Genomic DNA, 8,279 nt, shown 5'->3' on the forward strand with positions numbered 1-8,279 from the left:
AGGAAACATAAATCCAATCAATCTACTTAACAATGTATCCTAAATGAATTATTGAAGTTCTACACTCATAATAGCATGAAACTTCTATCTGTGGAAGTATTCTCTCACTGTTTACTAAAGCAGGGAGCAACATCAGTTCTTATTTTTTTGCATTTTTCAGAGGCCTTTTTTTGGCTGCTGTCGATGGCAGAATATTATATAGAGCACCTAACAGTTGAGCAGAATGAAAATTTTGTCTGCAAGGGTTCACTCTTGCATTAAAATATCACGTTCTATTAGGACTAAAGTCACAACTTCAATATTGTATCCAAGAGTGTCAGTGATGTATTGATGCCCAGAAGGCCCAGAACAATCTTCTTATAAATCTTCTCTCAAGGTTTGCTCACAGGTTTTAGTTACTTGGTCAGTGGGTTTCAAAGTTTCAATTTATTGATGTTGCTGCCAAAATAGATCCTCCTCTTCTCTCTATAAAACCCACTAGAATCAACCAGAAATTAAATATGTCTTAAAACCAGCATGAACTGCATAACACCACAATGTTAGTAATCTAGATATATTGGATTTCAGTTCCTATAGTTGCTCTCCTGCAGGCTTGTGGTTATTTAAAATAAACTGAAGTAGCCGAAGGACCACTCGGGACGACAGGCTAGTAACAACAGGTTTATTAAGAGCAAGGCAAACATAGAATAACTTGTCCGGCTTTTATAGCCGGCAGCTGGTAGCGAGGACCAATCAGAGGTGTTTATTTTGGCGCCGTGTCAGGCAGGGACCAATCCGCGTCGTCTTCCGTTGACAGCTCCGGCTTCCGCGTGGCTTGGTGTTTTGACAGCCGCGAGCTGTCAGTGGTCGCGCCTGCGCTGTGCGGTGGATGTTTTGACAGCTCAGGCTTCCTCGTAGTCCGGAGTTTGACAGCCGCGAGCTGTCAGTGGTGGCGCCTGCGCTGTGCGGGGAACTTTGACAGCTGTCAAAGTTCCCGCGTGTTTTTCTGTCAGGAGGCTTTTTAGTTTATACACTTTGCTGCTGCAGTATTATTTGAACTGTTAACATATCTACATATCTATTATGGGACTGTTTACAAATATAACACACCCCTTACCCCTCCCCTGGTGCGTTTCTTTCCTCTTGGATGTTTGAACCAGCCCACTGATAGTCTTTTAGGTAGGTGGGTGGTCTCCGATTCCTGGTTGAGCGGCGAAGGGGTGGAGGGTGGTCTGGTTCTGGATCCTCGTTTTGGTGTTCTTCTTCCTGGTTTGGGATAGGCAGCATTTCCGGTGGTGGTTGTATGTCGGGATTGGTTGGTTGCTCAGAATTGTGTGGTGGTTGTCTGGGTCTGAGCTGATCAATATGGCGGCGTATGATGCCCTGTGTTTGCGTAGCTATAAGGTATGAGATGGGCCCTGTTTGTTTTATTACTGTCCCTTGGGCCCACTTGTTTTTATCTGTGTATGATCGTGCCCAAATCAATTGACCTGGGTTGAGCGTGCGGGCGGGGTGGGGGTGCTGTTTTTCTTCTGGATATGTATCGGGGTGTAGTCTGTCCAGACGTGTTATTAGCCTTCTCCCCCATCTCAATTCCGCCGGTGATTTGCCAGTTGTAGAGCATGGAGTTGTGTGTTGTGCTAAGAGGAACTGGCTGAGGCGCCTCTGCCAGTTCCCTTTAACGAATTTTTTTAACGCTTCTTTTGTGGATCGTACCATAATTTCAGCCATTCCGTTCGACGATGGGTGGAACGGCGCCGACGTGACCAGCCTAATACAATTCTTCATAGCGAAGATCTGAAATTCACGAGAGGTGAATTGAGGTCCGTTGTCAGAAACTATGGTATCAGGTAGGCCGTGCGTAGCGAATATTTTTCGTAAAGCTTGAATAGTGGCTTGGGACGTTGTTTTTCTAAGGGGTGTGACTTCCAGCCATTTAGAGTGGCTGTCTACTACAATTAAGAAACTTTGGCCCTGGATGGGTCCAGCAAAATCTATATGTATACGTGACCAAGGGTTCCTTGTAGTCTCCCATTTATGGATTGGTGCCTGGGGTGGTTCATTCCTGGTCTCTTGACAGGTATAACACCCACCCACATACTTTTCTATTTGTTTATCTATGCCTGGCCACCACACATAACTTCTAGCCATCGCCTTCATTTTTACAATTCCAGGGTGACCTTCGTGTAATATTTGTAATGTTTGGTCAATGTTTTTCTCGGGTATGATGACCCTATTCCCCCACAGTAGGCATCCTCTATGTGTTGAGATCTCATTTTTCCTGTTATAGTAAGGTTGGAATTGAGGTTGTGGATTTTGAGCTGGCCATCCTGTTGTGGCCCATTTGAGGATTCTGGCAAGTATTTTATCTTTAGCTGAATTATTAGCTATAATGTTTGCAGTCAGGGGGCATTCTGGAAGTTGGGAGATTGCTAAAATCTGGCTGGCTGGGGCTGGGTCTGAGTCCCTGGTTTGTATGGGTAGTCTACTGAGGCAGTCAGCATGTCCCAATTCTTTACCTGGTTTATGTATTAGTTGATAGGAATAGGCTGCTAAGAAGGTTGACCATCTTAGCATTCTCGGGGAGAGAATTTGTGGAGTAGTTTTGTTCCACGTGAATATGCCTAGCAGGGGTTTGTGATCTGTAATTATAGTAAATGGTCTTCCATATAGGTAATCATGAAATTTTTTGACCCCTGCTACTATTGCTAGGGCTTCCCTGTCAATTTGTGCATAGTTTCTTTCAGCTTTGGTTAGAGTGCGTGAATAGAAGGCTATGGGTCTTTGTGTACCGTCCTTGAATATGTGACTTAAGACAGCCCCGATTCCATAGGGAGAGGCATCGCAAGCGATGCATATTGGGGTGTCCTCCCTGAAAAGGGTGATAGTTGAACTGTGACAGATAATCTTTTTTAACGATTGGAAGCTACTCTCATGTTCTTTGGTCCAGGACCAAGTTGTACCCTTGTCTAGGAGTCTATGCAGAGGCTCCGCAATAGTGGCTTTATGGGGGATGAAGGCGTGGTAGAAGTTTAACAATCCTAAAAAGGATTGAAGCTCTTGTTTATTCCTAGGGCTGGGTGCGGTCTGAATAGCCTGAAGTTTTTCTGAGGTGGGGTGAATGCCCTGGCTATCTATTTTGTACCCTAGGAATTCAGTGGATGTGACTCCAATAGAGCACTTTTCCCGCTTAAGTTTGAGGCCGGCTTCTCTGAGCCGGCTCAGCACAGCTGACAGCCTGTCAGCTAAGTTCGCTTCGTTTTCTCCGGCGATGAGAACATCGTCGAAATAGGGGCAGACCCCGGGTATTCCCTTCAGGGTCTTCTCCATGATACCCTGAAATATACCCGGGGCCGCCGATAAGCCAAATTGGAGCCTCTTTACCTTAAAGGCACCGCGGTGGGTGACAATTGTCTGGGCCTCCGCCGTGTCCTCAGTGACAGGCAGCTACAAATACGCCTGTGTGAGATCAAGCTTGGCGAAAAGGGCGCCAGAGCGGATGGAAGCAAATACGTCCCTTACCGCTGGCACCGGGTAGGCATGGGGGCTGAGGGCTAGGTTGACTGTCGCCTTATAATCAGCGCACAGTCTCACTTCACCATTAGGTTTGATTGGGGTGACAATAGGGGTCTCCCAGGTTCCCCCTTCTGTTGGCTCAAGCACCCCTAGTCCTACGAGGCGATCAAGTTCGTTTTCGATTTTTTCTTTGAGGGCAAAAGGTACCCTCCTGGCTCTTATCTTAATTGGTTGGATTGCAGGGTTTAGCTGTAAGGAGATGGGGGGACCCGTGTATTTCCCTAAAGTGCCATCGAAAACGTCGGCGAACTTATCGCAAACGGCTTCTAGGCTGGGTGTTAGAATGGTGTTAACCCCTGTTAAAGCGATGCCTAGTGGACTGAACCAATTTAGTCCTATCAAATTGGTGCGGTTCCCTGGTGTAACTAAAACCTCCAGGGGACCCTTGAACCCCTTGTACTGCACTACGACCTTGGCTTTCCCTTCCAACGGAATAGGGGTTTTCTGGAAGTCAGCTAGGTGTACCTGAGTTTGTTTCAGGGGAATTTGTCCTCGGCCTTTCTGACAGATCTCCTGATAGGTTGTCAGCGAAATTAAGGAAACTGCCGACCCAGAATCTACTTCCATGTGGCAGGGCACCCCCTGAATTCTGACCCAGATCTTAACCTTGGAGCTTATGCTGTTTACCCTGTCCACTGTCTCTACCAGGGGACCTGGGTGGGGTTCTCTGCTGGCCTGGGCAGCCGGCCTACCTGGGGGGTTTGCCTCCACCTCATTGATGTTGTCCCGGCCCTTGCTGCGGCACACCGGCTTGATGTGGCCAGTCTTCCCGCAATTGTGGCATTTCGCGTTCCTAAAGCGGCAACTTCCTCGGCCGTGACTTCAGCTCCGGAGCGATCCCATCCTCGTCGCCAGTGAAGTAGCCGAAGGACCACTCGGGACGACAGGCTAGTAACAACAGGTTTATTAAGAGCAAGGCAAACATAGAATAACTTGTCCGGCTTTTATAGCCGGCAGCTGGTAGCGAGGACCAATCAGAGGTGTTTATTTTGGCGCCGTGTCAGGCAGGGACCAATCCGCGTCGTCTTCCGTTGACAGCTCCGGCTTCCGCGTGGCTTGGTGTTTTGACAGCCGCGAGCTGTCAGTGGTCGCGCCTGCGCTGTGCGGTGGATGTTTTGACAGCTCAGGCTTCCTCGTAGTCCGGAGTTTGACAGCCGCGAGCTGTCAGTGGTGGCGCCTGCGCTGTGCGGGGAACTTTGACAGCTGTCAAAGTTCCCGCGTGTTTTTCTGTCAGGAGGCTTTTTAGTTTATACACTTTGCTGCTGCAGTATTATTTGAACTGTTAACATATCTACATATCTATTATGGGACTGTTTACAAATATAACACATAAACCATGGTTTATTATATTTGCTTTTGATATGTTGAGCTGCTTTGATATGTTGAACATTTGGAATCTTAACAAAAGTGTCAGGGAAGCCATCACCAAATGGTTCTCTTAGGAGCTGACTTCACAAATTCACTGTTGCAAACCCCAAAGCCTGCAATAAACTTCTCTGAGTGCATGAATCTTTTTCCTTGTGAATAACAAAGAGTTATTCAAAAAGATTTCTGGTAGTTGAAATCCATGTCAGTCTGAGGCATTTCCATCTATCTAAAAAATAATAATGAACCCCTAGTTTCCACAGGTCACTGCAGAAAAGTAGGAAATGTCTAGAGGCATGTGGACTAATCCTGATTTATCAAGAACCTAACTTCCTTATTCTGCAACCTGCATTGTGACCCTAATAATCTCCTAGTATTATTAATATTAAAGTTTTCTCTGTATTGTCTCTTGTAGTAATACATTCTGGATCTGTAAAGAGAAGGGCAGAATCAGCATGAAAGGCACTGATCAGTAGTGTAGTATGATAATATAGGCAAGGTGAAATCTATATCCCTATGCTGAGAGAATTCCCTTTTTCCACAAAGGCAAAGAAAATCTTTGCTGCCTGAAGCAACCTTGCAAAGAGAAGAGGCTGCCTCAGGGCTTAATGTAAAAAAAATCAATCAGTTTTATCCAGCTAATAGAAGCTATTGCTTTGCAGGGCAAAAGCCTTCTAGCAAGCATCTTTGGTGGATCAAGTCTGATTGAATGAGCTTGCATGGGCTTCCATGGTGTTTGTACATCTCTGAGAAGATGAAAGAATGATCTCTGGCAATATGTCAACAACCAAGATCTTTCCTACCAAGTCCTTTCTGTAATGGAAAAAAAGTTTTAGAACCAGATCAGAGCAGCGAACACGAGGCTCTTCTTGAACTGCTGCTGGGTTTTGTTGTCTCTCTTACCAATGAGAGGAATCTTTGCAGTTTTGTCATCCCTTGAAAGCATATTGCAGTAATGAACAGAGGCCCAAACAGAGGAGACTGTTTTTGGAAGATAAAGAGAGGAAGGAGTTAGACAGTCCCCCTCTCTTTCAACTTTACTTGGGAGGAAAAAGCCTTAGTAACAGTTTTTCTGCTGTTGATAACCTAGTGCTAGGTGACAATGGAATACCTGAGGGAGAGGACAGTGGGACCCAGGCCCTAGGAATTCTGCTTCAGTTCACAGCATAAGCAAATAGGTCAGGCAAAATGTATCAAAAGAAGCTAACAGAATAGACAGTGCTCTGCAAAATGAAGGAAGGTCTAGCCATTTTTGGGTTTTTTTTAAAAAAAAGGCACAAAGAGACCATTTTTTGTTTTATGTCTCGAAATGCAATGACAGTGTAGCCTCCTAGTAAAAGTAGGAATCTCATTCAGAAATCCAAGCTGCTTAAGGTGGGGGGGGAGGAACAGAGAAGAAAGTGAGTGAGAGGGTCTCAGGAATTTTTCCTTGGTATGAACAAGAAACTGGGGCAGCCTTGGTGCTGCATGGTGGAACTGCTCCTGATGCAGGTTTAAGGACTGAAAAGTGCCTTTCATGTCAAGAAACAGCATATCTATGCATTGGTAAAAGATGGACATACAGTCAAGGCTGTATGCTGACCTTCTTGATGAATGAGAGTAACAACATCTAGCAAGATACATCCTACAGTGTAACAGTTTGGTCCTTAGTTTTTATTGATGATGAGAGACATTGATGTTGTAATATTAATTTTAGCAGGCTAGATGTATTTTGTGTGTGGGAAAGAGGTATGAAGCCCTGAGGCATATTGCATTGTGCCAGTGGGTTGAGTGGATTCAGTATGGAGATACAATTGGATAAGGTAGGTTTTTATAATTTCATAGGGAGAGCAATCGGTCTTCCTTTTTCCCTGTAGTGCATTTTATTTAGAGAGCCATTTTGATATAGAGGTTAAGACATCAGGCTAGAAACCAGGAGATTGTGAGTTCTATTCCAATCTTAAACACAAACCTAGCTGAGTGACCTTGGGACAAGTCACTCTTTCTCAGCCCTGGGAAGAAGGCAACGTAAACCACTTCTGAAATGTTGCCAAAAAAACTGCAGGAATGAGCCCAGTCGTCAGAAGCCAAAAACTGACTCAAAAATGTGTATGTGTGCGCACGCACGCACATACACACAGAGAGAAAGAATTAGTATGACTTACCACGAAGAATGAGTGTGTGCAGTATCTTGATGGTATGAAGTAGCTCAAGAGGCTAGTCTTATTATAATGTTGAACCAGGCCACTATGATTTCTAAATCGTAATTTATAACTTAATGTGTTAGGCAAATGCGTCCAATTTAACAAACCATAGCTAAACAAACCACAGGTTAGTGAAACAAAGATGTAAAAACAATGTATATTAAAAATAGGAAATTCTCTTGCTTTATGCAAACAAAATTTGAAGCCAGTAGTTGCTGAGGAAGTAAACATAAATGGAGAGAAGCATTCTGTTGCAATGATAAAAGGCCTTTTAAAATGCAGGGGGAGGAAAATATTAACAAATGGAACTATAATTATTAGATGAAATCAAAAGGAGGGAGGGATTGCTCATTTTGTTATTTTAGTCTCTCTACATTTTTCTTAATTCTTATTTAATAGTCCACAAATGCAGGTAAGTCTGAGAAACACTTACATAGATTAAATCCATTTCCACAGAAGCATCACCCTGAGTTAGTGGGTAAATATCCAATACATATATCCTCTGGTTGGATGAGTTGTGATAATGACAGCAGCTCTTTACAAAAGTACGTTTGCATAATATTCTAAGTCAAAATATGTTGGACAGTATTGTGCAGATTTGGCTATTGCAGTTCATAAAGTAATTGTATGAATCAGCTGTGTGATTTATTCAATAAACCATGCTTAAAATATACCATGGTTTATGTATCAGAAAAGAGAGACATTATAGTAGAAAAAATAAAACTTTCAAGAATTCCCCCCCAAATAATTTAAAGAGAGATGATTAAAATGTCTAATAAAGATACCATATTTGGGCAACAAAAATGAAAAGTAATTTTCAAAAGTACTTTTAAGTCCCTGCTGTCAGCTAGTAGTCGAGAATTTTGCAAGTACGCTACGGTAGCCCAATTCCAGGACTTATCAATTACCTTTTCCTTTTGAGATACAGTAGTTTTGTATTTGGCTAGATAAATTGTTACACTAGGACACAAGAAACCCAGATTCACTTGTAGTCATGGAAACTCACTAGGACTAGGTGATTCTCTCTTAAGTCCACACAGGGCTGTTGTCCTCCTGAACATAAAACTGGAAGAAATGCTTTATACTAAGCCTAGCCCTAGGCGGAAAGGTGGGATATTAATGCAATAAATAAATATAATAATTGCCATTGGGGCCCTAAAAGTTCTTTTGGAAAAA

Source organism: Vipera ursinii, assembly GCF_947247035.1.
Source record: "Vipera ursinii genome assembly, chromosome: 3".
In the NCBI taxonomy this organism is placed as follows: Eukaryota; Metazoa; Chordata; class Lepidosauria; order Squamata; family Viperidae; genus Vipera; species Vipera ursinii.